The following is a 27319-nucleotide window of genomic DNA, read 5'->3' on the forward strand; positions in this document are numbered from 1 at the left end:
ATAGGATCAAAATTACCCCCAAATTCTATGATTTAAGCTGTTTTTGAGGGTTTTTAAAAAATAAAACCACCCGAATCCAAAACACACCCGAATCCGACAAAAATTTTTAAAGGAGGTTTTGCCAAAACGCGACCGAATCCAAAACACGTCCGCGGAACCGAATCCAAAACCAAAACACAAAACACAAAAAAATTCCGGTGCACATCACTACTTATAATCAATACAGGGAAATGGCACTGATGTTCCCATTTGAATGTATGTATCTGTGATTTATTTTTCCCCCCCAAGAATGTAACAGCTGCACAATGGGGTTAACATAGTAACATAGTTGTTGAGGTTGAAAAGAGGTGAAATGCCTATCGGGTTCAACCTGTATTCTGTGTTTAGCTGTGCACATTATAATGCACCAGTTGAAATAATGGTTTCGTACCAATTGTCAATTATATTTTGTACAATTCCCAGATACTAATGCCAATATATTAAATGCTGTAGCCTTGGATACTTTTTTCAGATAGAAAGCTGTCCAATCTGATTTTGAATGCATTTACAGAGTCCGCCATTATTACCTTCTCCGGCTGGGAGTTCCAAATCTTTATTGCCCTTACCGGGAAGAACCCCTTCATATGTTTTTGTACGGAATTTTCTTTCCTCTAACCTCAGTGAGTGTCCACGTGTCCTATACAGAGTTCTATTAATAAACAAATCCCCTGCTAACTCCTTGTAATGACCCTTTACATATATGAAGATATTAATAATATCTCCTCTTAGACGCCTCTTTTCTAGAGTATACATATTTAACATAGTTAGCTTTTCCTCATACTCCAGTGTCTCTAACCCTTTAATAAGTTTAGTAGCACGCCTTTGAACTCTTTCGAGTTCCGCAATATCTTTTTTATAATATGGTGCCGAAAATTGAACACAATATTCCAGGTGCGGACGTACCAATGATTTGTACAGCGGCATGATTACATCCTCGTCCCTGGTCTCAATACCCCGTTTTATGCAAGCAAGGACTTTACTTGTCTTCTTCACTGCATTTTGACACTGTGTACTGTTATTGAGTATATTATCTATGAGGACCCCCAAATCTTTTTCCACTACTGATACCCCTATATTTTCCCCATTAAGTGAATAGGATGCAAGTTTGTTTTTAATCCCAAAATGCATAGCTTTGCATTTTTCAATATTGAACCTCATTCCCCATTTAGACACCCAGAATTCAAGTTTAAATAAGTCATTAAGTCATCTATTTCCGAATTAATTACCTTACACAGTTTAGTATCATCTGCAAAGATTGATACTACGCTTCCCAGGCCTATTCCTAGGTCATTAATACATATATTGAACAGTAGCGGACCAAATATGGACCCTTGTGGTATACCGCTGACTACTAGTGCCCAGCTGGAGAACATCTCATTGACCACTACTCGTTGTACCCTGTTATCCAGCCAGTTACCTATCCATGTACAAACAGTGTATCCTAGGCCAAGTTCCCTTAATTCGATGATCAGTCTCTTGTGAGGCACTGTATTGAAGGCTTTTGCAAAATCTAAAAAGACCACATCCACTGCTTTTCCCTGGTTAAGATTATCGCTCACTTCGTCGTAGAAGCTAATTAAGTTAGTTTGACATGATCTGTCCCTCACAAACCCATGCTAACTCCTGCTAATAAACTTAGTATTCTGCAGATAATCCTCTATGCTATCCCTCAAAATTCCTTTCAATATTTTACCCACTATAGAGGTTAAACTAACTGGTCTTTAGTTCCCAGGATGATTTTTAGAACCCTTTTTAAATAATGGCACTACCTCAGCTATACGCCAATCCATCGGTACCATACCCGATTTAATGGAACTATAGAAAATCAAGTATAAGGGTCTTGCAAGCTGTGCCTTAAGCTCCATAATTGTTATGAGCCACGGCTGTTGCTCATTCCTGTTTTGCATGTCAGTTAGGTATTTTATGTTTATTAGTTGTTTCGCAGGCCAGGATTTCCAGTTGCTCTGTTTAAGAGTACTCTTGGTTGCTGCCGCTGGTGAGTCTGTGTAATTGCAGCTTGTTCCCATGTGTTCAGCCTCACCTGGCTGCTAGTTGCATCTTGTCAGTTTGGAGTCATGCAACAGGGCAGCTGCATGAGATTATTAATTAGGCCTCTCTGTTATATGCTGGCTCAGTGCTATTCACAGACGCTGGTGATATTTCTGGGTTTCCAGTCTGCTCGAGTTCTGAGCTTGGTTCCTGCTAGTTCCTGAGCTTCCTGTGTCGATTCCTATGTCTGATCCCGTGTCATTGCCGTGAGGCGTTCCTGTCCTGAGGTCCAGTACCTTTGCCTGTGCCTGGTCAAGTTTCTGGCTTCTTGGTGTCCACCGGTCTGTCGTTTGGGATTCTGCCTGTCCTCCAGTTCTGAGAGTCTGTGTCAGCAGCATTGGGAGTTCCTGTCCGTTTGCCAGTATTCGTACCGGTTCCGTGAGTAGCGGCACTGCCGCGTCCGTCGGCCTAGGCCGCTGTATTCCCTTATTATTTCTGTCACTGGTGTTTTGCAGAGGGTTCTGCTTATGCTATCACCGCCGGTACACAAAAGTATTGTGTCGGCATGTGGTCAGCATTTCCTTTGTTGTTCTTTTCCTTTGGCGGCAAGCCGCACATACTTTGGTTTTAGGTTTGTTAGTAGCCCCTGGCCTTGTTGTTTAGTCAGAGGGCCCCTTGTTATCACCCTGTCTCGGTTCACTCTTTGTCTCTCATTAAGACCTGAGGGGGCATCGAAGTTGGGCAGACGTAATCCGCCCTTCAAACGCGGCTGCCATGGGCTCAAGCAACCATAGTCTCGCAAGAGTGTACTGACAGCACGGGCGAGACAACGGAGATAGGGCGCCAGGGGCTATTCCCTTTCCATTCCCCTTTCCCAGCATTACGTCCTGGTGCTCTGGACTCGCTTCATAACATCTCCCTTGTTCTGAGCACCAGGAACCTAACATTATCACCAGCCCAACCACAAAAAAGAAATAAAACTTTTTTTCTTTTTTGGCCCAGTCCAGTGTCTAGTCTAGAATCCAGTCCTGTCTAGAATTCAGTGTGCATAATCCAATCCGGTGTTTAGAATCCAGTCCTGTCTAGAATTCGGTGTTTAGAATCCAGTCCGGTGTTTAGAATCCAGTCCGTTGTTTAGAATCCAGTCCGGTGTTTAGAATCCAGTCCGGTGTTTAAAAAAAAAAAAAAACAGTCTTGTTTTGTTTAGCAAAAATTTAGTCTTGCCTTGTCTAGTCTTGCCTTGTCTAGTCTTGCCTTGTCTTGTCTAGTTTTAAATCCTCCTATGTCTACTATGCAAGCCCTGCAGGCATCTCTCTCAGCCCTGAACTCTGCTTTCAGTGCTTTGAGACCAGAGCGACTAGAAGTTTTGCAGCAATCATTTAAGCAACTGCAAAACCTTCGGACTAAAATCTTGCTCATCTTGCCAGAAGTCATTGAAAGTACATCTATCTCTAAAGAGACTCTTGTTCACAGTATGGTGACAAGAGAATCCTCTGGTTTAATTGAAGAGAAAAGGTTTTAAAGTTTTCTGCGGCCCAGGCTCTCAGAAGAGGAGTGTCTACGTTGCAGAAACTTAAACTTATGCCTATATTGTGGGGGTTTAGGCCACTATCTGCAGACCTGTGAGTTCCGCAAGCCAAAGTGTGGTGACGAGTCTTGCCCTCTGGCCAAGTTGAGTCAGGATACAAGACCTACTCCTGTCTCTACTGTGGCAGAGGTACTTGTCACACAACCCACACTAAAAAGCTCTCTGTCCTATAATTGGGGTCCTTGGGCAAGGGAGCCCCATTATAGATTCAGGAATCAAAAGAGAATGTTTCTCTACTCTCTTGAGGTTCCTGTTGAAGCAGAGTTGCAGGTTCCTGGAGTGGTGCCCGTTGCCCAGGGTCCTGGAGTGGTGCCCGTTGCCCAGGGTCCTGGAGTGGTGCCCGTTGCCCAGGGTCCTGGAGAGGTGCCCGATGCTCAGGATCTTGGTGCGGTACCCAATGCCCAGAGTGCTGGAGCGGTACCCGATGCCCAGAGTGCTGGAGCGGTACCTGATGCCCAGAGTGCTGGAGCGGTACCCGATGCCCAGAGTGCTGGAGCGGTACCCGATGCCCAGAGTGCTGGTGTGGTACCCGATGCCCAGAGTGCTGGAGCGGTACCCGATGCTCTAGCTTATAGAGGGACATCAAATATTATAGCTCAGGTTTCCATACCAGAAGGGGTCTTAGAAGCTGTAACCCCAGGTAGGGACTTGAAGAGCGCAACCCCAGAAAGGGTATCTGAAACCATAGTTCTAGAAGGGAACTCGAGAAGCAAAACCCCAGAAGGGATACTTGAAGTAATATCCCCAAGTGGGGTCTCGAGAGACGCATCCTCTAAGAAGGGTCTAGAGGTCGCTTCCCCAGGAAAGAACTTAAGAGGTGTAGCATTAGTGGAGGTGCTGAAGGTTATAGCTTCAGCAAAAGTCCCGGAAGTCATAGTCCCGGGAGAAGTTTTGATAATTATCGACTCAGAGAGGGAGGCCAATGGCTCGGTCCCAGTGAGGGAGGCCGATGGCTCGGTCCCAGTGGGGGAGGCCGACTGCTCGGTCCCAGTAAAAGAATCCGAGATGCTGACCCCAGCGGGGTTCCCGGAGGCCACTGCCCCAGCGGGGTTCCCGGAGGCCACTGCCCCAGCGGGGTTCCCGAAGGCCACTGCCCCGTGTGGGGTTCAGAAAGTCACTGCCCCGGGTGGGGTTCAGAAAGTCACTGCCCCGGGTGGGGTTCAGAAAGTCACTGCCCCGTGTGGGGTTCAGAAAGTCACTGCCCCAGGTGGGGTTCAGAGAGTCTCAGCCTCGAGTAAGGTCAATAGTGACCAGGTCCTAGCAAAGCACTCCAGTCAGTCAGATGGGAAGGAAACAGATCCTGACTCTGATGTCTTAACATCCATAATCTTTGATGGGGACTTAGCCCAATTTCTGGCGCTTTACAAACACTATTACATTATTATGTTGTCTAGACCATTTCTGGGCATCACTTCAGAGAACATTGTGCTTTATCTGATTTATTCTTTTAGAGGAGAGCCTTTTGAGTGGGCGACCAGCCTAATGAAAGCTGAAGATCCCATTCTTCAGGATCCCCCAGCATTCAGTGATGCAATTATTAAAATATATGGTTCCAAAGAAATTGGTTCAGGTTCCTCTAAGTCACCCGTCTTGTCTGCTGAGAGTCCACCAAATACTGTAAACTCGGCACAAGAGTCCCAGCCCGTTGTTTTGACTGCAGGATGTGCTTTTCTGACTTCTTCTTCTTCTAATAATAGTACTTTGCCAGAAAGTTCAACTCCCAAGGATAAGAAACCTGTCTCTGATTTGAACGCAGCCTTGCTGGGTGGTACCATCAGTTCAGACAATGTTTGGGGAATTACCTTGGTCAGACCTAAAGAGCTTTGTAAAAAGAAGAAGAAGAAAAAGAAATAATTTTTGACTCTTGCCTTGATATAAAATAAAAAAAAATAAAAAATATTTTTTTTTTCCTTATCTTGTGTCCAGTGGCCACCGTCAGGGGGAGGGCACTGTTACAAGCTGTGGTTGCAGCTTGTTTCTGTTTTCGTGTCTGTTAGACCAGTGTGTCAGGTTTTTTTTTTGTATCCCTTGTTTTGGATAGTCTGTATTTTGGGGTCCTTTGACCCCTCCTCAAGGGGGGGGGGGTACTGTTATGAGCTACGGCTGTGGCTCATTCCTGTTTTGCATGTCAGTTAGGTATTTTATGTTTATTAGTTGTTTCGCAGGCCAGGATTTTCCGTTGCTCTGTTTAAGAGTACTCTTGGTTGCTGCCACTGGTGAGTCTGTGTAATTGCAGCTTGTTCCCATGTGTTCAGCCTCACCTGGCTGCTAGTTGCATCTTGTCAGTTTGGAGTCATGCAACAGGGCAGCTGCATGCGATTATTAATTAGGCCTCTCTGTTATATGCTGGCTCAGTGCTATTCACAGACGCTGGTGATATTTCTGGGTTTCCAGTCTGCTCGAGTTCTGAGCTTGGTTCCTGCTAGTTCCTGAGCTTCCTGTGTCGATTCCTATGTCTGATCCTGTGTCCTGCCGTGAGGCGTTCCTGTCCTGAGGTCCAGTACCTTTGCCTGTGCCTGGTCAAGTTTCTGGCTTCTTGGTGTCCACCGGTCTGTCGTTTGGGATTCTGCCTGTCCTCCAGTTCTGAGAGTCTGTGTCAGCAGCATTGGGAGTTCCTGTCCGTTTGCCAGTATTCGTACCGGTTCCGTGAGTAGCGGCACTGCCGCGTCCGTCGGCCTAGGCCGCTGTATTCCCTTATTATTTCTGTCACTGGTGTTTTGCAGAGGGTTCTGCTTATGCTGTCACCGCCGGTACACAAAAGTATTGTGTCGGCGTGTGGTCAGCATTTCCTTTGTTGTTCTTTTCCTTTGGCGGCAAGCCGCACATACTTTGGTTTTAGGTTTGTTAGTAGCCCCTGGCCTTGTTGTTTAGTCAGAGGGCCCCTTGTTATCACCCTGTCTCGGTTCACTCTTTGTCTCTCATTAAGACCTGAGGGGGCATCGAAGTTGGGCAGACGTAATCCGCCCTTCAAACGCGGCTGCCATGGGCTCAAGCAACCATAGTCTCACAAGAGTGTACTGACAGCACGGGCGAGACAACGGAGATAGGGCGCCAGGGGCTATTCCCTTTCCATTCCCCTTTCCCAGCATTACGTCCTGGTGCTCTGGACTCGCTTCATAACATCTCCCTTGTTCTGAGCACCAGGAACCTAACAATAATAACCCTCGGATGAAAACCATTTGGTCCCAGTGATGTATTAATCTTTACGTTGCTTAGTCTCTCCAGGACTATTTCCTCACTTAAACAAGCATCTAGCCAAGAATCATTACCTTCACTGTCGTTATGCACTACTAACACTGTCGGATCCTCCCTGGTGAAAAAAAGCTGTTCAGTACATCCGCTTTTATTTTGTCATCGTTTCCAAGGCTCACAGTTCATCTTTTAATGGGCCTATGTTCTAATTTTTTAACCCTTTAATGTTTATGTATTTATAAAACTCTTTGGGACTGGCTTTATTCTCTATAGCGATTTGTTTTTCGTTTACAATTGTAGCTGCCCTTATTACTTTTTTGCATCTTTTATTGCATTCTTTGTAATACTGGAATGACTCCTCCCATCCATTAGTTTTAAATGCTTTAAAAGAACACCTCTTTTTAGCCATTGCTTCTTTGACATCCTTATTAAGCCACATTGATTTGAGACTAGTATTCCTGCATTTACTGCCCAAGGGTATGAATTTGTGAATATTGCTATCAAGCAACCCTTTTAAAGCATCCCACATTTCCGATGTGTCTTTACCATGAAACAAAACTTCCCAGTCAATGTCGTTTAGTGCCTGTCTCAGCATATTGAAGTTAGCTTTTCTAAAGTTGAATGTTTTTGTTGATTCCTTATAGCTATGTTTCTTGAAACTGATGCTAAATGTGATCATATAGTGATTACTGTTTTCCAAGGTCTCCCCAACTGTAATGTTTGATATAATGTCCACATTATTGGTAATAACTTGGTCCAGAACATTATTACCTCTGGTAGGGTCCTCGACTAATAGAGACAAGTATTGATCCTTTAATGTGTTTAGAATCCTGATGCTCCTAATTTTTACACATGAATCGTTACTCCAGTTTATACCCAGATAGTTAAAAATCCCCTAACACTAGGATGTCCCCCATTCCCGCAGCTTTTTCAATTTGCTGTGAGAGTAGTTCCTCGTCACGTATGCTAATATCTGGTTGCTTGTAGCACGTGCCAATGACTAGTTTCTTTATTTCAGTGCCCCCACTAGTGATCTCAACCCATAGTGATTCCACATTATCACCAGTCCCCTTGTAAATAACATATATTAAGTTTGGTTTTAGAGATGGTTTTACATAGAGACATACCCCTCCTCCCCTTTTGGTAGCCCTGTCCCTCCTGAAAAGTGAATATCCCTCCAAATTAGTAACCCAGTCGTGAGAGTCGTCCCACCATGTTTCCGTAATACCTATAATATCATACTGATTTTTTGATACATGCCATTCCAATTCCCGCATTTTACCTGATAGGCTTCTTGCTTTCGCAAGCATACATTTTATGTTAATATTTCCTTTGCCCTTTTGCTTTAATAGTAACTTACCATTATTTACAAGTGCCTTTCTAGAATTACTCTTACCGACTGTTATTCTATTCTCTACCTTACCCCCCATCAGGGGTTAAGGTGCAATCAGTGAGATTGCTGGACTATTCAGGGAGTTAGGGAGATTGCTTCTATTTCAGGGAGTCTCCTGCAGAATGAGGGAGCGTAGGCAAGTATGTTTATACCAACAGAATAATGTACAAAAAGACAGCAAACTACATGTACAGTAGTTTAATTTGGACCACATGGCCTGCCTGGTAGTGGTATCACATCCTATAGCAACAATATTAACACAAGGTCCCAAAAGGGGAGAGGCGTATCTAGCATGGGGCGAGCAGGGCACGTGCCCTGGGCGCCGTGGCAGCCCCAACAGAGGGGGGCGCCACCGGCACCTGCACGGCCCGCTTGCCCCATCGGACAGGGATTCCGCGGCGCTACCCGCGGCGCTCTCCCTGTCTCCCCGGCTGCTGTGCCTGTCACACTGGACAGGCAGCGGCAGCCAGGAGCCTCCCCCTACTCCCCTCCCTGCAAAGTGTAAATTGCGCGATCGCGCGTGCGCGATCGCGGAGGTAACCACGTGCGCGACCACGGTGGGTGTGTGGCCTCAGAAGTGCAGGTGAGTGCCGAGCGGGGGTTTATTCTTTCCTGTCTGGAGAGAGGAGGGCAGGGGAGGGGGATGCGGGACAGTGTGTGTGTGTTAATTGTGTGTGTGTGGGACAGTGTGTGTGTGTGTTTATTGTGTGTGTGTGGGACAGTTTGAGTGTGTGTTAATTGTGTGTGTGTGTGGGACAGTGTGCGTGTGTGTTAATTGTGTGTGTGTGGGACAGTGTGAGTGTGTGTTAATTGTGTGTGTGTGTGTGTGTGTGTGTGTGTGTGTGTGTGTGTGTGTGTTAATTGTGTGTGTGTGTGTGTGTGTGTGTGTGTGTGTGTGTGTGTGTGTGTGGGACAGTGTGCATGTGTGTTAATTGTGTGTGTGGGACAGTGTGAGTGTGTGTTAATTGTGTGTGTGGGACAGTGTGCGTGTGTGTTAATTGTGTGTGTGGGACAGTGTGCGTGTGTGTTAATTGTGTGTGTGGGACAGTGTGCGTGTGTGTTAATTGTGTGTGTGTGGGACAGTGTGCGTGTGTGTTAATTGTGTGTGTGTGGGACAGTGTGCGTGTGTGTTAATTGTGTGTGTGTGGGACAGTGTGCGTGTGTGTTAATTGTGTGTGTGTGGGACAGTGTTAGTGTGTGTTAATTGTGTGTGTGTGTGGGACAGTGTGCGTGTGTGTTAATTGTGTGTGTGTGGGACAGTGTGCGAGTGTGTTAATTGTGTGTGTGTGTGTGTGTGACAGTGTGCGTGTGTGATAATTGTGTGTGTGTGTGTGGGGGACAGAGTGCATGTGTGTTAATTACGTGTGTGTGTGGGACAGTGCGAGTGTGTGTTAATTGTGTGTGTGTGTGTGTGTGGGGGGGGGGGGACAGTGTGCGTGTGTGTTAATTGTGTGTGTGGGACAGTGTGCGTGTGTGTTAATTGTGTGTGTGTGTTAATTGTGTGTGTGTGGGACAGTGTGCGTGTGTGTTAATTGTGTGTGTGTGTGTGTGTGTGTGTGTGTGTGTGTGTGTGTGTGTGTGTGTGTGGGACAGTGCGAGTGTGTGTTAATTGTGTCTGTGTGTGTGTGTGTTAATTGTGTGTGTGGGACAGTGTGAGTGTGTGTTAATTGTGTGTGTGTGGGACAGTGCGTGTGTGTCAATTGTCTGTGTGTGGGACAGTATGCGTGTGTGTTAATTGTGTGTGTGTGGGACAGTGTGCGTGTGTGTTAATTGACAGGGACACCACTGACAGGGACACCACCCCCATGTCAGCGAGGCACCTGTGATTGGACAGCGGATTGACAAAGCTGATTATTTATCTTATAACCTTCACTATTGTGATGATACCGGGTTCCAAATCACTCAGTCACGGTGGTAGATGAAAAACCAACAGTGGTTTATTGAACAGAATGGGTTATAAACAGCTCAGCACACTTCTGTGATCCAATTCTACACGACAATTCCCTCCTGGAACTCCTGACAGAACATTACTTCTTAGTCAGTCTCCTGCCACTCTCTCACCTCCTGTCCCAGATCTCTCTCACCTTCTCTCTTTGCTATTATCAAACCTTTGTCTTTCCTACAATAAGGCGACACCCCCAGAACAGTTTCAAAGCAAACCTAGTTTCACATGTCCAGGCATGTCCCCTAGGCCACAATAGATGTTAACTAAAGTAACCTTACTTAATCTGATTGTGTGGCCTGGAATCCATTGTGTGGGGAAGAATGAGGGGGGGGTTGAATGGCCTGACATCTGAGACTGGCTGTATCTACACAACAGCAACACACAGGTTATCTTATCAGTCACATGGGGCAAACATTATTTTACAAACTATAGCAGAATAACCAATACATTCATATATATACATTGAAAACATAACTGTACCCTTGTAACAATAATATCATACAATATAATACAATATTGCCTAACATATAACTAATAACATATTGGCAATTGGTGAAGTCCATGTGTAGGACCAGGGCTAGGAAAGTAACCACGTGTCTTTTACAACTGAGCGACACGACGCGCCAGCTGTGTCATCACATGTCGTCACATTACCTTCCCCTACTTTCTCGCCCTGTGTCCTAAGTAGCTTAAGCTTGCTGAGCGCAGTGATGCTCTTCTACATCAGACAGTCTGTGCCCCATCATAACAATGACTGGCTGGTTTCTCTTGTGGGTCTGGTGGTTTTTGTGAATAGCATTTTACAGTTTGTATGGAGCCCACCAGCGTCCCAGGTCCAAAGTCTGTGGTAATTGTCATGAGGCTTGTGTGGGAATTTCTTTACCCGGTCTGGTGGGTGTGTGGCCCACCGTACATAAATCAATACAGTCTTACCAGGGTCCGGTGGAAACGTGATCAGCAGTCCATAGTTCTTGTATTTCCCCCTGGTGTCCCATCCAAATACATTAATCAAAGTCCCCTTTGTAGACAGCCGCTGGGTTGGGGTAACAGCATGTGCAACAGTATAATTCAGTAAGTCCAATAACTGCACCTGGGGACTTAATAATTCCCCTACACCCAACTGGGTAACCTCACATTGCAGATAGTCACAGTTTTCCTCCATAAACAAAATCTGATCTCTGGGGCCCTCACTCTCCCTCCCCAACAATGTATTCCCTGGGAACCCGACTTCCATCACCTCTGGTGCATCAGGACAGTGGCTTCCCTCCCCCAAACATGAATCACGGGTATGGTAATTGTCAGGGCACAATGGGGATTCCTTCATGCCAGAAATTTCTTCTGTGCTATCCTGGGTAAATGCTTCCTCCAGCCTGGCTGGCTGGGTAACTTGTGGGATCCTACTCTGAGTCTTGTATGCTTTGGCCTGGAGTACACTCTGCTCAGCTTCCTTGTGTGTAGCCACCAACTCGACCATGGTTGTACTGGAACATGGATGTAGGTTCACAGGGACAGTGGCATTACCTTCTCCATTCACTGCTACATGTCCTGGCTGAACACCATTGTCCTGGTTAGAGTCAGTCATTTCACCTTGCACACAATGCCAGTCCAAAACACATTCAGGTGCCCTAGAGTAGAGCAACATGTTCCCTTCCAGTTCCTGAGCTGATGCCATTTTCACCAGGTCTGATACCTGGATTTTCTCTGAGTCATAGGGAAGATTCTGGCATTCAGACTGCAGCTCCTTACCATCAAGTTCACTGAATGGGAACAGACCTCCAGAATCTTCTGGGAGAGATACAATAGCTGGGGATACACTGGGCCCTTCCTGATCATCCTTTTCTGATAAAATAACTGGGGCAGCCATGAACATAGCTTCACAATAGGCCTCCCTCAGCCGAATATGCTGATCAGCCTGAAGTGAGACACTGTCTGCACTAGCCATGCTTATAGTTGGGGCATTACCACCTACTGCTGCCCTCGCAGAGATCTCCTCTTCCACCTCTGCCAATGGGAAGGTATAGTGCATCTTCTCCTGGGGTGTTTGGATGACAGACCCCACTTCCTTCTCATTTTCAGTAGCCTCCCCCAAACACAACATTGTAAATGGCTCAGTAGCCAGGACTGGTTGGTGCTCACCTGAAGGATTCCCTTGGAGGCTCTGTTGCTCAAGTGGTGGTCGGGTGATAGTGGCAACTTCTTCCTCAATGTCTCGCTGGCACTCTGGGATGGTTTCTATATCCTCCAAGCCTGCAAATGGCCAGTTGTAACACAGCTCAGGCCGTTCACTGAGTGTTTCACTGCGACATTCCCCCAGGGAGGAGAGAACGGGTTGCAGACAGTGCTTCCTTGCATCCACCTGGTCAAGGTCATCCTTTTCCAGTGTAACATACTGGGCAGACAGTTCTTGACACTCTCTCACTAAGTCCTCATCCTCCATCTCAGCAACAGGGAAGTTGTAGTGCAGTTCCTCCTGGGGTGCCTGGATTGTGCTCACTGCTGTCTTCACTTCGTGTGCTTCCTTCCGTATAGTCCACTGGGCAACTTCTTCCCTTGGGTATGGGAGAAGCTGTTGCAGGTGGTGCCTTTCCGCATCCACCCTGTAACACTGGTCTCGCCATGCTGGGGTATCCAGGGGCCCCCGATCCAATGCCACTTCCTCTGGCTCTGTCCGGGAAGGCAATTTACTCTGCACTTGCCCTTCCGTCTCTGTATATTGTATCCTTTGTGTCATTTGGGCCACTGTGGCGATCACTTCCTCCCTGAATTTCTCAAACTCTGGCTCCCCCAGCAGATTCCATGTGGCTGCTTCACTTCTGCAGTGCATGAACGCATTCCCAAGATGACACAACTTGTCCTGTATGCTGGATACTCTCCACCTGCTGATTTCCCACTGAGCTTCATTCCAGTACTCCCAAATGTACTGCATTTTGGAAACTATAAATAAAAGATCCGGCTTCTCAGCCTGCCGATATGCTGACAAACTTCCAACCACAAGCTCCACTGCCCTGGTTCCATTACTGGTCTCCTCCGCTGAGGCCTCGACCATATCCTCCTCTTCCTCCTTATCACAAGGGTGCTCAACGTCCCATTGAGCCAGTTTTCCAATTAGGGATTCCTTGGTATCCACTGTATTAAACTCAATCCGTCTTGCTCGACAGAGGTCCTGTAGTTGATCCTTCTTGCTGTAACGGTAGCATAGCGGGGCGGAATCCATTGCCTGCTGTGGTTTACACCTTTCTGCTGGTGTCTTGAGTGATCCCACTGCTGCCGCCAAATGTGATGATACCGGGTTCCAAATCACTCAGTCACGGTGGTAGATGAAAAACCAACAGTGGTTTATTGAACAGAATGGGTTATAAACAGCTCAGCACACTTCTGTGATCCAATTCTACACGACAATTCCCTCCTGGAACTCCTGACAGAACATTACTTCTTAGTCAGTCTCCTGCCACTCTCTCACCTCCTGTCCCAGATCTCTCTCACCTTCTCTCTTTGCTATTATCAAACCTTTGTCTTTCCTACAATAAGGCGACACCCCCAGAACAGTTTCAAAGCAAACCTAGTTTCACATGTCCAGGCATGTCCCCTAGGCCACAATAGATGTTAACTAAAGTAACCTTACTTAATCTGATTGTGTGGCCTGGAATCCATTGTGTGGGGAAGAATGAGGGGGGTTGAATGGCCTGACATCTGAGACTGGCTGTATCTACACAACAGCAACACACAGGTTATCTTATCAGTCACATGGGGCAAACATTATTTTACAAACTATAGCAGAATAACCAATACATTCATATATATACATTGAAAACATAACTGTACCCTTGTAACAATAATATCATACAATATAATACAATATTGCCTAACATATAACTAATAACATATTGGCAATTGGTGAAGTCCATGTGTAGGACCAGGGCTAGGAAAGTAACCACGTGTCTTTTACAACTGAGCGACATGACGCGCCAGCTGTGTCATCACATGTCGTCACAACTATATACAGGTAAGAGACTCAGTACGCAATTGGCATATGGGGTACCGTAAGGGTACGCACTTAGCGTAGCATACGCTCGGCCGTGATCGAGACGCACATGCGACACGCTCGCTCACAGCTTAATGCGTAGTGTCGAGCACGCTATAGGCGGCCGACTACCGTAATGCTACGCTACCAGCGTAGCGGACGCTCGAGACCACGAGGGGAACACGAGCGGCGCAGACGCTCACGGAATGACACTCAGTAAACCTTGAATGCAACACACAGAAAAGATACTCTTATACTGTAAACCTTGTACTGAAATACTGTAGCGATATAACGCTGCTTAACCTTGTTAATACTAAAGCTGCTTGAGCGATAGAGACGCTCCTATTACCCTCTGCAATGTAATAAACACACGATACCTTGCTAAGGTTCCAACACCTTTACTAACAATATTTAGCTAAGTAAAAGGGAAAAAAACAGTTAACAGTTCATACACTACAGGCTAACATTAAGATCTAACAGTATAACTAAACAGAAATATACACAATAGCGAAACGATCGCAAACACAAATACATAGACTAAGAATGAATGGCTAACATTAAAACGGGTAACAAAGTGGCCACAGAGAAACATACCATACGGGGAACACTCGCTAGCGCAACCGGATCCAGTCCTCCAGTTATCAGAGATAAATGTTGATGAGAGAGAGTACTGGCCGGTCTGGGGACAGTGACCCTTATATACACAACATACAGTGTACTACAAAGGGCCCTACAATCTTATTGTTCATTGGACACAGGAATGTCTCCTCGCATTATAACAAAAGGTCATAGGTTAGTTTGAACAGGTGGGCTGTGACTATATCAAACTGCTCAGGTGGGAGGGAATCTCAGAATTCCCGCCGCATGGGTAATGAATCGCAAATATAGTAAATGTCCAGAAACTACTAATGGCCATAACTATACGCAAGAGCGATTAATCTTTACCTAACCAGCACCGGATTGTTTCTAATAAAATGTTCTTTAGTTAGGTACCAGACACCACTGCTCAAACCCTGTCTGACTCTTCGTATCATGCAAAGAGGAATTTCTCTGACCAGTTACATTAAACAAACTTACAGTCATTATTAAGGGGAACATTATCTATAAAACATACTATTTGGTTTTATTATGTAACGATTGAGTCGCCCGCTAGACGCACACAAACTCTACCGTAAATGCACATACCACGCGCTCGAGCGCATGGCCGAGGAGGCGCCATCACGCAGCTGCGAGTATCCACACGCACGGGAGAGAATGTGCACGTGCAGCAGGCACGCGCATGGGGTGGATATATGGCAACGTGTAGCATGATATTTTTCCGACTTTGACAGTCCACCCTTTGGCAGTCATCAATAACTGCCACTTCCTAAAACAGTTCAAAAAAGAAAAATATATGTCATAATGTAAATACAATTTTATGATTGGGTAAAGGGAGGAGAAGAGCAGGTGGGAAAAAGGTATGACCTAGTGAGATAGTAGAAGCATGTGTGTATGAATTCATGTTTGAGGGGTCATGTATCATCGTGCCGTACGTGTTTTAGATCAAGCTTCGAGGTATTGCGAAGTATACAATTGAATTCCTTCTTATCCCGTATTACGGGTCTGTGGATGGGCTGTCAAACTTTACCGAGCTCTTTTCGGCTTTTGGTTGCAACAAATGGGGGAGCACATTTATTTGATGATACATGAATGGGGGGATATGTGAGTGCTGATATCTGTATCTATATTCCCTATCGACTATGTGTGTCATTACCTGAAGGTTGTAGAGGTGAAGATAAGAAGCAATTATTATAAATGCAGTTGTAAACTATGTGAGTTTAATATGCATTCGCCGATTGAAGTCTTGTCTGATGCCTTGTCTTGATGTCTCTCGGTGCTTTTGCTATAAATAACGAGCAAAAGTTGTTCCATTGTCCATAAAGTTACAGTTTCTAAAGTGTTGGGCTATCGTAAAAGTTAAAGTCACTAGGGAAATTGGGGCTTGTAGCATAGTTCATCAATGGTCTGTATAAAAGAGGTTGTCAAATTCTTCTTCCAAGCGGGTCTTTGTACCTTGGAGGAAAACAAAGGAGAAACGGGTGAAAGAAACGGACCGTGGAATCACATTTTCATCACAACATTGTCTCTATCGTTGGGTCATAAATCAAATTAGTTGTTGTTAGTACAGTGTCCTCGCTCCTCAGGCTCATCACTCTAGTACTACCTTTACACTTCGTTAAAGCCCGAACGCATCTAAATATCAGTCCGACCAATATGACGACTCCTAGAATACACAAAAGAAATTTCCCTACATCCACAATAATACCTTGGGCCCATTCTCCTAAGCCCGAGAACCAATTTCGTAGGTTCAACCATGACACCCAACTGGTCAGCTCATTACCCACAGCAGCGAGTGTGAGATTGTGTTTCCTTCGAAACTCCCATTTTAATTGTAAAATGTCATCCATCTTTTGGTTTATGACCTCGGCTGGGTCCTCCGTGCTATTTGTAATGTACGTGCAGCACTTTATTCCATATTGAGTCGCTAGGGTAACACAATACCCGCCTGTCACAGCTGTGAGGTAATTGAGAATCATCCTATGCTGAACCAGTTCTGTTTTGTAGGCTTGTAACTCTTTCCCAGTGTACCTGAATGTGTCGTCATACATTTCGGTGATATTGTCTAATAAATTTGCAAGCGCAGATATATATTTATAATTTATCACTCCTCTGGCGGTACGAGTGATATCTAACGCGAGTAGGAATTGAATCCCGGTGGATTCATGGTTCAGATCAGAGGCCGAGTGCTCTGTCCTCTCTATCAGGAGCCTTTTAACGATGTGCTCGTAATGAGTGTGAGTATAAGGAGCTTGGGCACTGCGGTGAATATCTTTCATTTTGTTATGGGTTACAGTCATTACTTCAGGCAGTACTTTTCCAATATAACACAATCCCTCTGAGTTTGGGGCAAGCCACTTATACGCCTTCCTCCCGCATATGAAATATGCATCATCGGGGAGAACATATGGGATGGAGTATGACATTATCATGTTACAAATTTTCCATGTGAAATCTCCTAACCCTAACTCTCCCATCTGTTTAGTACACGTATCAGGCTGTACGGTATGTGTACAGTATCCTGGTGATACTTCTCCAACTCGCATGGTCCTACTTCCTAGAGTGTATCTATACCGGAAAAATCTTCCATGGTCGGCTATCTGGCGTATAAGTTCTGTGTCTATGGGCATTCTGTCAGCTCTGTATGAAAAGGTCATGGTCTGATTACTCCATGACACTTCCCAATTTCCCGGCTTTCGGGGATTGGAAATGTTAAAGCACACTAAGGACCTATCCACATGATATTGGTGGAGCTTCAAACTAGGAGGACTAGAGATATTAAACCTCTTGTCCACCGGCCTCCCACCACTTAGCTCAAGTACCTCTCTTACAGTTAAAGGGAATGGTACTAGTCCTGATTTGCTATGACCTTGAGGTACTTGAGAGCATACCCAACAGTCTGTCTGGTTTAACACTTTACCCACTAGGGAGTGATAGTCACTCAATGGATGCCGGTCCATGTGGACATTAAAACTGGACTGACATTTCTTGATGCACCCATCCTCAACTATATTGTCACAATGCCTACAGATGCAGTTCTCTTCAGCTAACAATCCTTCACAATTTCTTCTATTATCAATGCTACCAGATCGTTTTCTGATACTCGCCTTTATTCGGAGATTATGTTGCTCTTGGAAATTTACGCCTCCATCCTGGTCATCAGAACCCATTCCCGATCCTCCCTCGACCTCCATGGTACTCTCACCGAAACAGACTGCTCTGGTCAACATCATGGTCAACAGGAAAATCCGGATCACAGTCTCTTGGGGCAAGTCCATCTTAGAGGAGTAAAAGGAGAAAAATAAGAAGGGGGAAAGGAAATAGGAGGGAGGTGGGAACTGGAGAAAATAACAAATGGGAAAAAGAAATCTGGCTCGACAAGTTTCCGGTCTTATTATTCTCAGCACTCAGGTGTCGTCTCAATCCTCCCTGAACAGACACTCTAGTGAAACAACCTCTACCGTCTGTTCTTTATCACGGGACCTCTCTGGGTCAGTGACCTTTTTACAATGAGACGAATGGACCCAAGTCTCTCTCTCGGCCACCTTCAATGCTGTTGTGCTGGTCAATAAGACTTGATATGGTCCTTCCCATCTGTCAATAAGGCAACCTGAGCGTAGAAAATTCCGTATCATTACATAATCCCCAGGTTCAATGTCATGACAATTATTGTCCGGCAGATCAGGAATCACCAACTTTAGATTATCATTCTGATTCCTCAATTGCTTACTCATTTTAACCAAGTACTTTACAGTTACTTCATTGTTACATTTCAAATCATCCTGGGGGTTAATCATAACATGGGGTTGTCGACCAAACAGAATTTCAAAAGGAGACAGATTAAGAGGGGACCTGGGAGTGGTTCTGATGCTGTATAATACAATTGGCAAAGCTTCAGGCCATAACAGTCCTGTTTCAGTCATTACCTTGCTCAATTTATTTTTAATAGTGCTGTTTACTCTTTCCACCTTCGCACTCGCCTGGGGGCGATATGGAGTGTGCAGCTTACTATTAATTCCCATCAACTTACACATTGTTTGAAAGACTTCACCTGTAAAATGGGTACCCCTATCACTTTCAATGATTCTAGGGATACCATACCTACACACAAATTCCTGCACAATTTTCTTTGCAGTAAATACAGCGGTATTTGTGGCCGCGGGAAATGCTTCAACCCAATTTGAGAACACATCAATACAGACCAATACATATTTTAAATTTCTACAAGGTGGCAATTGTATGAAATCAATTTGTATTACCTGGAAAGGACCATCTGTCGGAGGGATATGGGATGGCTCTGTCGGTATTGCCTTTCCGATATTCTTCCTCAAGCAGGTGAGACATGTCATCGCTCTTTTACCCGCATGGGAAGAAAATCCTGGGGCGCACCAATAAGCTCTTACCAACTTACACATTCCTTCTTTGCCTAGATGAGTCAGCCCATGTGCCGCTTCCGCTAGACTTGGAAGGTATGCTCTGGGTGCCACTGGCTTACCCTGTCCATCTGTCCAGAGTCCTGAGGACTCCTGGCCATATCCTTTTGACCTCCAAACTGCCTTTTCCTGTGGGGAACACGAATTTTGCACTTCACACAATTTCTGTGTGTTTACAGTATTAAATACCATCAGTTGTGTACTGTCTGTTTGTATGGGGTTACTAGCTGCTGATTTAGCAGCTTCGTCTGCTCGGCTGTTACCAAGTGATACCGGGTCTTGGCTATATGTGTGAGCTTTACACTTGATAACAGCCACTCTGTCGGGTTCCTGTATCGCTGTTAGAAGTCTTTTGATGTGGGCTGCATGCGCTACGGGTGTGCCAGCTGCCATCATGAAATTTCTGAGGCGCCATAGGGCTCCGAAATCATGGACTACTCCGAAGGCGTACCTAGAATCTGTGTAAATATTGGCTGATTTGCCCTTAGCCAATTCACATGCTCTGGTTAGGGCAACCAGTTCAGCAACTTGTGCTGAGTGTGGTGGGCCTAGCGGTTCCGCTTCTATGGTACCTTGGTCATCTACGACTGCGTATCCAGTACACAAGTCTCCCGAGTCCATCTGTCTGTGACAACTACCGTCAGTGTAGAAAGTAAAATCTACATCTTCCAGTGGGTTGTCACTGATGTCAGGCCTTGCCGTGAAATTTTTGGTCAAATATTCCATACAATCATGCGTGTCATCCCCTGTATTAAATCCTCCTTCACCATCACTCTCATCCTCCCCCCTTTGTGCCTGTCCAGGCACACCTGGGAGATACGTTGCAGGATTTAATGCGCTGCATCTCCTTATGGTGATGTTTACGGGGGCCATCAATGCCAATTCCCATCTTGTAAACCGCGCTGATGAGACGTGTCTGGTTTGGGCCGAATTCAGTAAGGCTGACACTGCATGTGGTGTATGAATTGTGAGGTTGTGTCCTAGCACTACATCTTCGCTCTTTGTGACTAGCAATGCTATTGCTGCAACGCTTCGCAAGCATGTGGGGAGGGATCGCACTACCGTATCTAGCTGGGCGCTATAGTAGGCTACCGGCCTGCTGGCATCATCATGCTTCTGGGTTAAGACACCTGCTGCGCACCCAGCACTCTCTGTTCCGTACAGCTCAAAGGGTTTCCCATAGTCAGGCATACCTAATGCTGGTGCCTGCGTTAGGCACTGTTTAAGTCTCTCAAATGCCATCTCGGATTCGTCTGTGTGCGAAATCCGATCAGGTTTGCTTGATGAGACCATTTTCTGCAAAGGTAGGGCCAGTATGGAAAAACCTGGAATCCAGTTACGGCAATACCCACATATTCCTAAAAACGTTCTAATCTGTTGCTGGGTTTGTGGCAGGGTCATGTCACGAATTGCTTGAATTCTATCAGCGGTGAGGTGTCTCAGTCCTTGTGTCAGACAGTGTCCCAAATACTTCACACGGGCCTGGCATAATTGTAATTTGTCCTTGGAAACCTTGTGTCCTGTGTCTGAAAGATGAAACAGGAGTTGTTTCGTATCTCTCAGGGACGCTTCCAGTGAATCTGAACACAGTAGTAAATCATCCACATACTGTATCAATATTGATCCACTCTCTGGATGGAAAGACTGTAAACAATCATGCAGGGCCTGTGAGAAAATACTTGGACTGTCTATGAAACCTTGTGGTAATCGAGTCCAAGTGTACCGAACTCCTCTGTATGTGAATGCGAATAAGTATTGACTGTCAGGGTGCAGAGGTACCGAGAAGAAGGCGGAGCAGAGGTCAATCACAGTGAAAAATTTGGCAGTGGGAGGGATTTGCATAAGGATGACAGCTGGATTTGGCACTACGGGGAATTGACTCTCAACTATTTTGTTGATCACTCTTAGATCCTGCACTAATCTGTAACCCCTCCCCCCACTCTTTTTAACAGGGAAGATGGGACTATTGGCAGTGCTGGACGTTCTTACCAGAATGCCCTGTTGTAGCAAGCGCTCTATTACAGGGTAAACTCCTAACTCCACCTCTGGCTTCAGAGGGTATTGTGGGATTTTTGGAGCTATCCTACCATCTTTTACTTGCACAACTACTGGGGCTACGTTTGCCATCAATCCAGTGTCTTGTCCATCCTTGGTCCAAAGTGATTCCGGTATCTGGGAAATCATTTCCTCTACCTTGGACGGACACCTATTTACAACAACAGTGTGTGACATTAATCTTGTTGGGGAGTCTAGCATATCCTGCGCTTCCTGAGCGTGGTTTTCGGGTATGTCCAAGAACACACCTTCAGGAGTACAGTATATGACGCATCCCATTTTGCACAGTAAATCTCTCCCTAGGAGATTAGTCGGAGCCAATGCAGCCAGCAGAAAAGAATGCTTGGTATGCAAAGGCCCTATCGTAATCTCTGTTGGTTTGCTTAAAGGGTATTGTCGCACTACTCCTGTTACTCCCATCGCTGGAATTGTTTTACCAGTGGTTCTCATGCCCACAGTCGAATTTATCACTGACTTGGCCGCCCCCGTATCTACAAGGAAATTTAGAGATTTACCAGCTACATCAATTGTGACCTCAGGTTCATTTCCAAGGCTCGCAATTAATTTCACTGGCTGCAGATTACAGGTATGGCCTCGCCCCTATGGTGCGTGGTGACCTCCCTGCATCGCACTGGCAGCTATTACCTGTGAAGGGGGTAAATGGGAATTATCAGAGACTTGCCAGTCTCTTCTTGGGGGATACCTTCTTGTTTCCCCTGCGTGTGGCTCATAACTCCGTCTCTGCGGTCCTTGATCCTAATCTCGTATGTCATGTCGTTGTCTAGGGTTTTTATATGCATTGTGTGGGTTACTGGTGCAGTAACGTGCAAAATGACCTTCCCTATTACAATTGTAACATTTTACCATATGTGGCTTACCACCAGGGGTCTGAGATTTAGACTGAGGCGGCCTTGTTGTAAGGGCTTGGATACTTATAGCCATCAGTTTATCACTCTGTGACTCCCTGCGTCTTGTGATGTTCCTGTCGTGCCCAACAGCAGTCTCTCTTAAGGCGGCCACCGACATACCTCTCCAGTTAGGTTGAGTGGTTTGCACCCTATTCCTTAATACCTCCTTTAAACCGTCCATCAAGACGGACACCGCTAACTCTCTATGGTGTACATTTGCCCCAATTTCCACGATCCCAGTATATTTAGCCATTTTCTCCAGTGCCCGGTGGAAATATTCAGAGGCAGTTTCTCCTTCCGTTTGTTTGATGGAGAAAATTTTGTTCCATTTTACCACAGCTGGGAAGTATATTCCCAGCTGCAGATTGATTCTGGTTACATTATCTTGATTATACTCATCTGTAAGGGGTACTTCTTCATCTAATTTACAGTCAGCTATAAATTTCACAAGGTCAATACTAGAGGGCAGACATGCCCTCAATAGTGTCCGCCAATCTTTGTTGTTAGGTTCAGTGGAGTTACCCAGGTCCTTAATGAACCTCTGACATGCGGCTAAATCTTTTCTGGGATCAGGAAATTCAGACAAAATTGTTCTTAATTCTGCTCGGGACCAGGGACAGTGCATTGCAATATTCCTGATGGGTGTGACCCCATTTGTGTCGGTCTTCCCATTGGGGACCGCTATCACTCTAACAGGATTAATATTAATTACTTCACTCTGGGTTGATTCTACAGTGTGTGGTGCAACAGTTTCAGCATATTGTACAGTGCCGTACTTACCTTTAGATACAACCTCACCTGTCCCTGAACTATGGGCCTTTGATACCACTCTTACTGGTTGGGCGATGCCCACTGAAGTATCGTTTATGGTGGCCGCTAGAGAGAGAGCTGAAATCGTAGTGGGCTCATCTTCCTGGTCGTATTCCTGGGGGAAGTTTAAAATGGGATACAACTTGCATGGGTTAGCGTTAGTATCAACATTATTAAGTGCAACCTTATCGTACACCCGCATGTCATTCTCTGCAGCCACTTCTTCCCCTACTATATACGGTGGTGGTGCCGTTGCTATCAGACTCCTACCAGGATTTGAATTTGTTTTCTGAGCTAATTCCTGTTGTATTTCACTTTCCTGTTGCCATACCTGTAAACAATCATAATGTCTAATCCTCTGCTTTGCAGATTTTATTTGTCCTATCCTTTTTCTTAGATTCTGCAATACCTCAGGGTTCAAACTGCCTACCCGGGGAAACTGCTCCCCATCATCCTCTGTCATTCGTTCCCATTCTTTGCAAAATACCTGTGTGTGTGATCCGTATTTTTCACACATTATATACCGTGCTGACCCTTTGGGCCAACAAATACCAACGTGAACCCTTGTTGGACGTCCCTTCTTTGAACAACTGGCCCCCATTGTTTGCAGATATTGCTGTCTCAGCAAATTCTTACAAAACAAACCAAGTTGCCCGCGGTAAGGCGACGGTGAAAGTTCAACTAGTGCCTTCACTCACTTTACCTTTTTGTAACCTCTATTTACTGGGGCGTGTGGGAGTATGCTACCCTTCCCCAGTAAGTATTGGTTGTTGGAGATTTCCTGAGTGAACAGCGAAACTCCCTTAAAATAACAAAAACCTACACAAATCACGTTAGAATGTACAAATAGCGTTTATGATCCCACAGTAAATTTTAATGGGTATCAAGGTAACAAACTAATGCACACAATTACGTGCGGTCCAGTCGCACTGCGCATAAGTAACTTAATATTTATACGCTGTACGACCAACGGAATCAGTTGTTTAGGCTGCGAAACCTTCAGCCGGAGCTCAATCTATATGGGTAGTACGCAAAACCCCCCGGGCTGCGCTTAAACCTTCGCAGTCCTTTTGTCTGCGGATACTACTTGCTCCTTTTACCTTGTATAATGTTAACGCGGGCAAGCCAGTCCCACGCCACCAAGTGTCCACTCACCTGATGTGGTCTCCGACGGGATCCCGATTTCTGGGTTCACAAAATAATACCTTTATTTCCATACTCACTCCTACTCACTCATATACACACTGATCTTTCTGTACAGAAATTCCTTTTATACAGGCAGTAGTTCAATCCCTGGGTTCTGCAGTAGAAAAAGGTTCTCTTTTAACTATTCTAATGGCAACAAGAGAGTGAGCCGCAACAATGCAGGTGTGTGCGTGCGTGCGTGCATGTGTGCGTACGCAAAACAGAAATAAACAGTTATACAAGATAATAGCGTATTGTTCTTACCTTCCTACCTTCCGGATTCCACCCCAGCACTCCTACAGCGTAGCGTAACAGACGCTTATCTAGTCAGCACCACTGTATCCCTCACCACCAATACGGATACGAAGGGATACTGCGTTTCCGCCCTTTGCTGACAGATAAAGTCTGTGTTCACCAGTGTGTATATATGTAGGACGGACGAGGACCCAAATGACAAAGCTGATTATTTATCTTATAACCTTCACTATATACAGGTAAGAGACTCAGTACGCAATTGGCGTATGGGGTACCGTAAGGGTACGCACTTAGCGTAGCATACGCTCGGCCGTGATCGAGACGCACATGCGACACGCTCGCTCACAGCTTAATGCGTAGTGTCGAGCACGCTATAGGCGGCCGACTACCGTAATGCTACGCTACCAGCGTAGCGGACGCTCGAGACCACGAGGGGAACACGAGCGGCGCAGACGCTCACGGAATGACACTCAGTAAACCTTGAATGCAACACACAGAAAAGATACTCTTATACTGTAAACCTTGTACTGAAATACTGTAGCGATATAACGCTGCTTAACCTTGTTAATACTAAAGCTGCTTGAGCGATAGAGACGCTCCTATTACCCTCTGCAATGTAATAAACACACGATACCTTGCTAAGGTTCCAACACCTTTACTAACAATATTTAGCTAAGTAAAAGGGAAAAAAACAGTTAACAGTTCATACACTACAGGCTAACATTAATATCTAACAGTATAACTAAACAGAAATATACACAATAGCGAAACGATCGCAAACACAAATACATAGACTAAGAATGAATGGCTAACATTAAAACGGGTAACAAAGTGGCCACAGAGAAACATACCATACGGGGAACACTCGCTAGCGCAACCGGATCCAGTCCTCCAATTATCAGAGATAAATGTTGATGAGAGAGAGTACTGGCCGGTCTGGGGACAGTGACCCTTATATACACAACATACAGTGTACTACAAAGGGCCCTACAATCTTATTGTTCATTGGACACAGGAATGTCTCCTCGCATTATAACAAAAGGTCATAGGTTAGTTTGAACAGGTGGGCTGTGACTATATCAAACTGCTCAGGTGGGAGGGAATCTCAGAATTCCCGCCGCATGGGTAATGAATCGCAAATATAGTAAATGTCCAGAAACTACTAATGGCCATAACTATACGCAAGAGCGATTAATCTTTACCTAACCAGCACCGGATTGTTTCTAATAAAATGTTCTTTAGTTAGGTACCAGACACCACTGCTCAAACCCTGTCTGACTCTTGGTATCATGCAAAGAGGAATTTCTCTGTCCAGCGACCAGTTACATTAAACAAACTTACAGTCATTATTAAGGGGAACATTATCTATAAAACATACTATTTGGTTTTATTATTTAATGATTGAGTCGCCCGCTAGACGCACACAAACTCTACCGTAAATGCACATACCACGCGCTCGAGCGCATGGCCGAGGAGGCGCCATCACGCAGCTGCGAGTATCCGCACGCACGGGAGAGAATGTGCACGTGCAGTAGGCACGCGCATGGGGTGGATATATGGCAACGTGTAGCATGATATTTTTCCGACTTTGACAGTATCCAGTGCTGGATCCGCTTGTCCAATCACCCACACGCGGCGCTGGAGGAGACGGGTCCCGGCGGTGAGTGGCGTCTGCAGTGTGCGCCCCATCCTCCTCCGCTGCTCGGTCCTCCCGCTGACAGGAGCGGCGGTGTGCGGCTCTCCTCCTCCTCCGCCGGCTTCGTCCTCCCGGCGTGGCCCTGCAGTGTGTGCGGCTCTCCCCAGCAGCAGCAGGTTAGTCTCTCTCTCTCTCTCCCCCTCCTCTCTCTCTCTCTCTCTCCTCCTGTGGATTGAAGTTTGTAAGTATAATTTTCATTTTTATAGGTGCCCCTATTGGATTCTACTGGACAAGTGGACGAGATCGGCGTGGGATGTAGGTAAGTAATCTGTCTCTCATTTTTACAGGTACCCCTATTGGATTCTACTGGACAAGTGGACGTGACCGGCGTGGGATATAGGTAAGTATGTGTGAGTGTGTAAGTGTGTTTTAATAAATTTTTACTGTCACGGTGTGTGAGTTGTGTTTTTATTTGGGTATTTTTTCTGTTGTAGAACTACAGGTACCAGCGGGCCCGTTATTTCCCCGCATGCTGGTACTTGAGGTTCTCCAACAAAAAACAATATTCTTTTTTTTACACACATGGCTATCAGCCTCCCATCCACCGCCCACGGATGGGGGGGGGACAGCCTCGGGCTTCACCCCTGGCCCTTGGTTGCCTGGAGGGGGGGTGACCCCTTGATTTAAGGGGTCCCCACTCCTCCAGGGAACCCCGGCCAGTGGTGACTAGTTGGGGGGGTAATGCCACGGCCGCAGGGACCTACATAAATGTGTCCCCCGGCTGTGGCATTATGTCCCTGGCTAGTGGAGCCCGGTGCTGGTTTTAAAAATATGGGGGACCCCTACATCTTTTGTCCCCCGTATTTTTGGAACCAGGACCGGACTAAGAGCCCGATGCTGGTTGTCTAAATACAGGGAACCCCTGTCCAATTTTTTCCCAGTATTTAAACAACCAGGACCTGCTCAAAGAGCCCGAGGCTGGTTATACTTAGGAGGGGGGACCTCACGCATTTTTTTTTAACCCATTCAGACCCTTCTCCATTAAGGTAATGGAAGCCCTGGACAACAAAATAGCATTTATGTCCTCCTCCCACTCCCTTCCCAGTCCCAAACACTAATTATTATTTTTTTCAATAAAAATGTACAATATATCACAAGTATGATGAGCAGGCAGGCAGTGGGCATTGGCGGCATCGGACTGAGATACAAATTAGTGGCGGAGGGCTGGGTCAGTTGATGGTGGGCGAGTTTGTAAGCCATTGGTGGTGGCAGC

This window comes from Pseudophryne corroboree, chromosome 1, assembly GCF_028390025.1.
Source record: "Pseudophryne corroboree isolate aPseCor3 chromosome 1, aPseCor3.hap2, whole genome shotgun sequence".
Classification (NCBI taxonomy): domain Eukaryota; kingdom Metazoa; phylum Chordata; class Amphibia; order Anura; family Myobatrachidae; genus Pseudophryne; species Pseudophryne corroboree.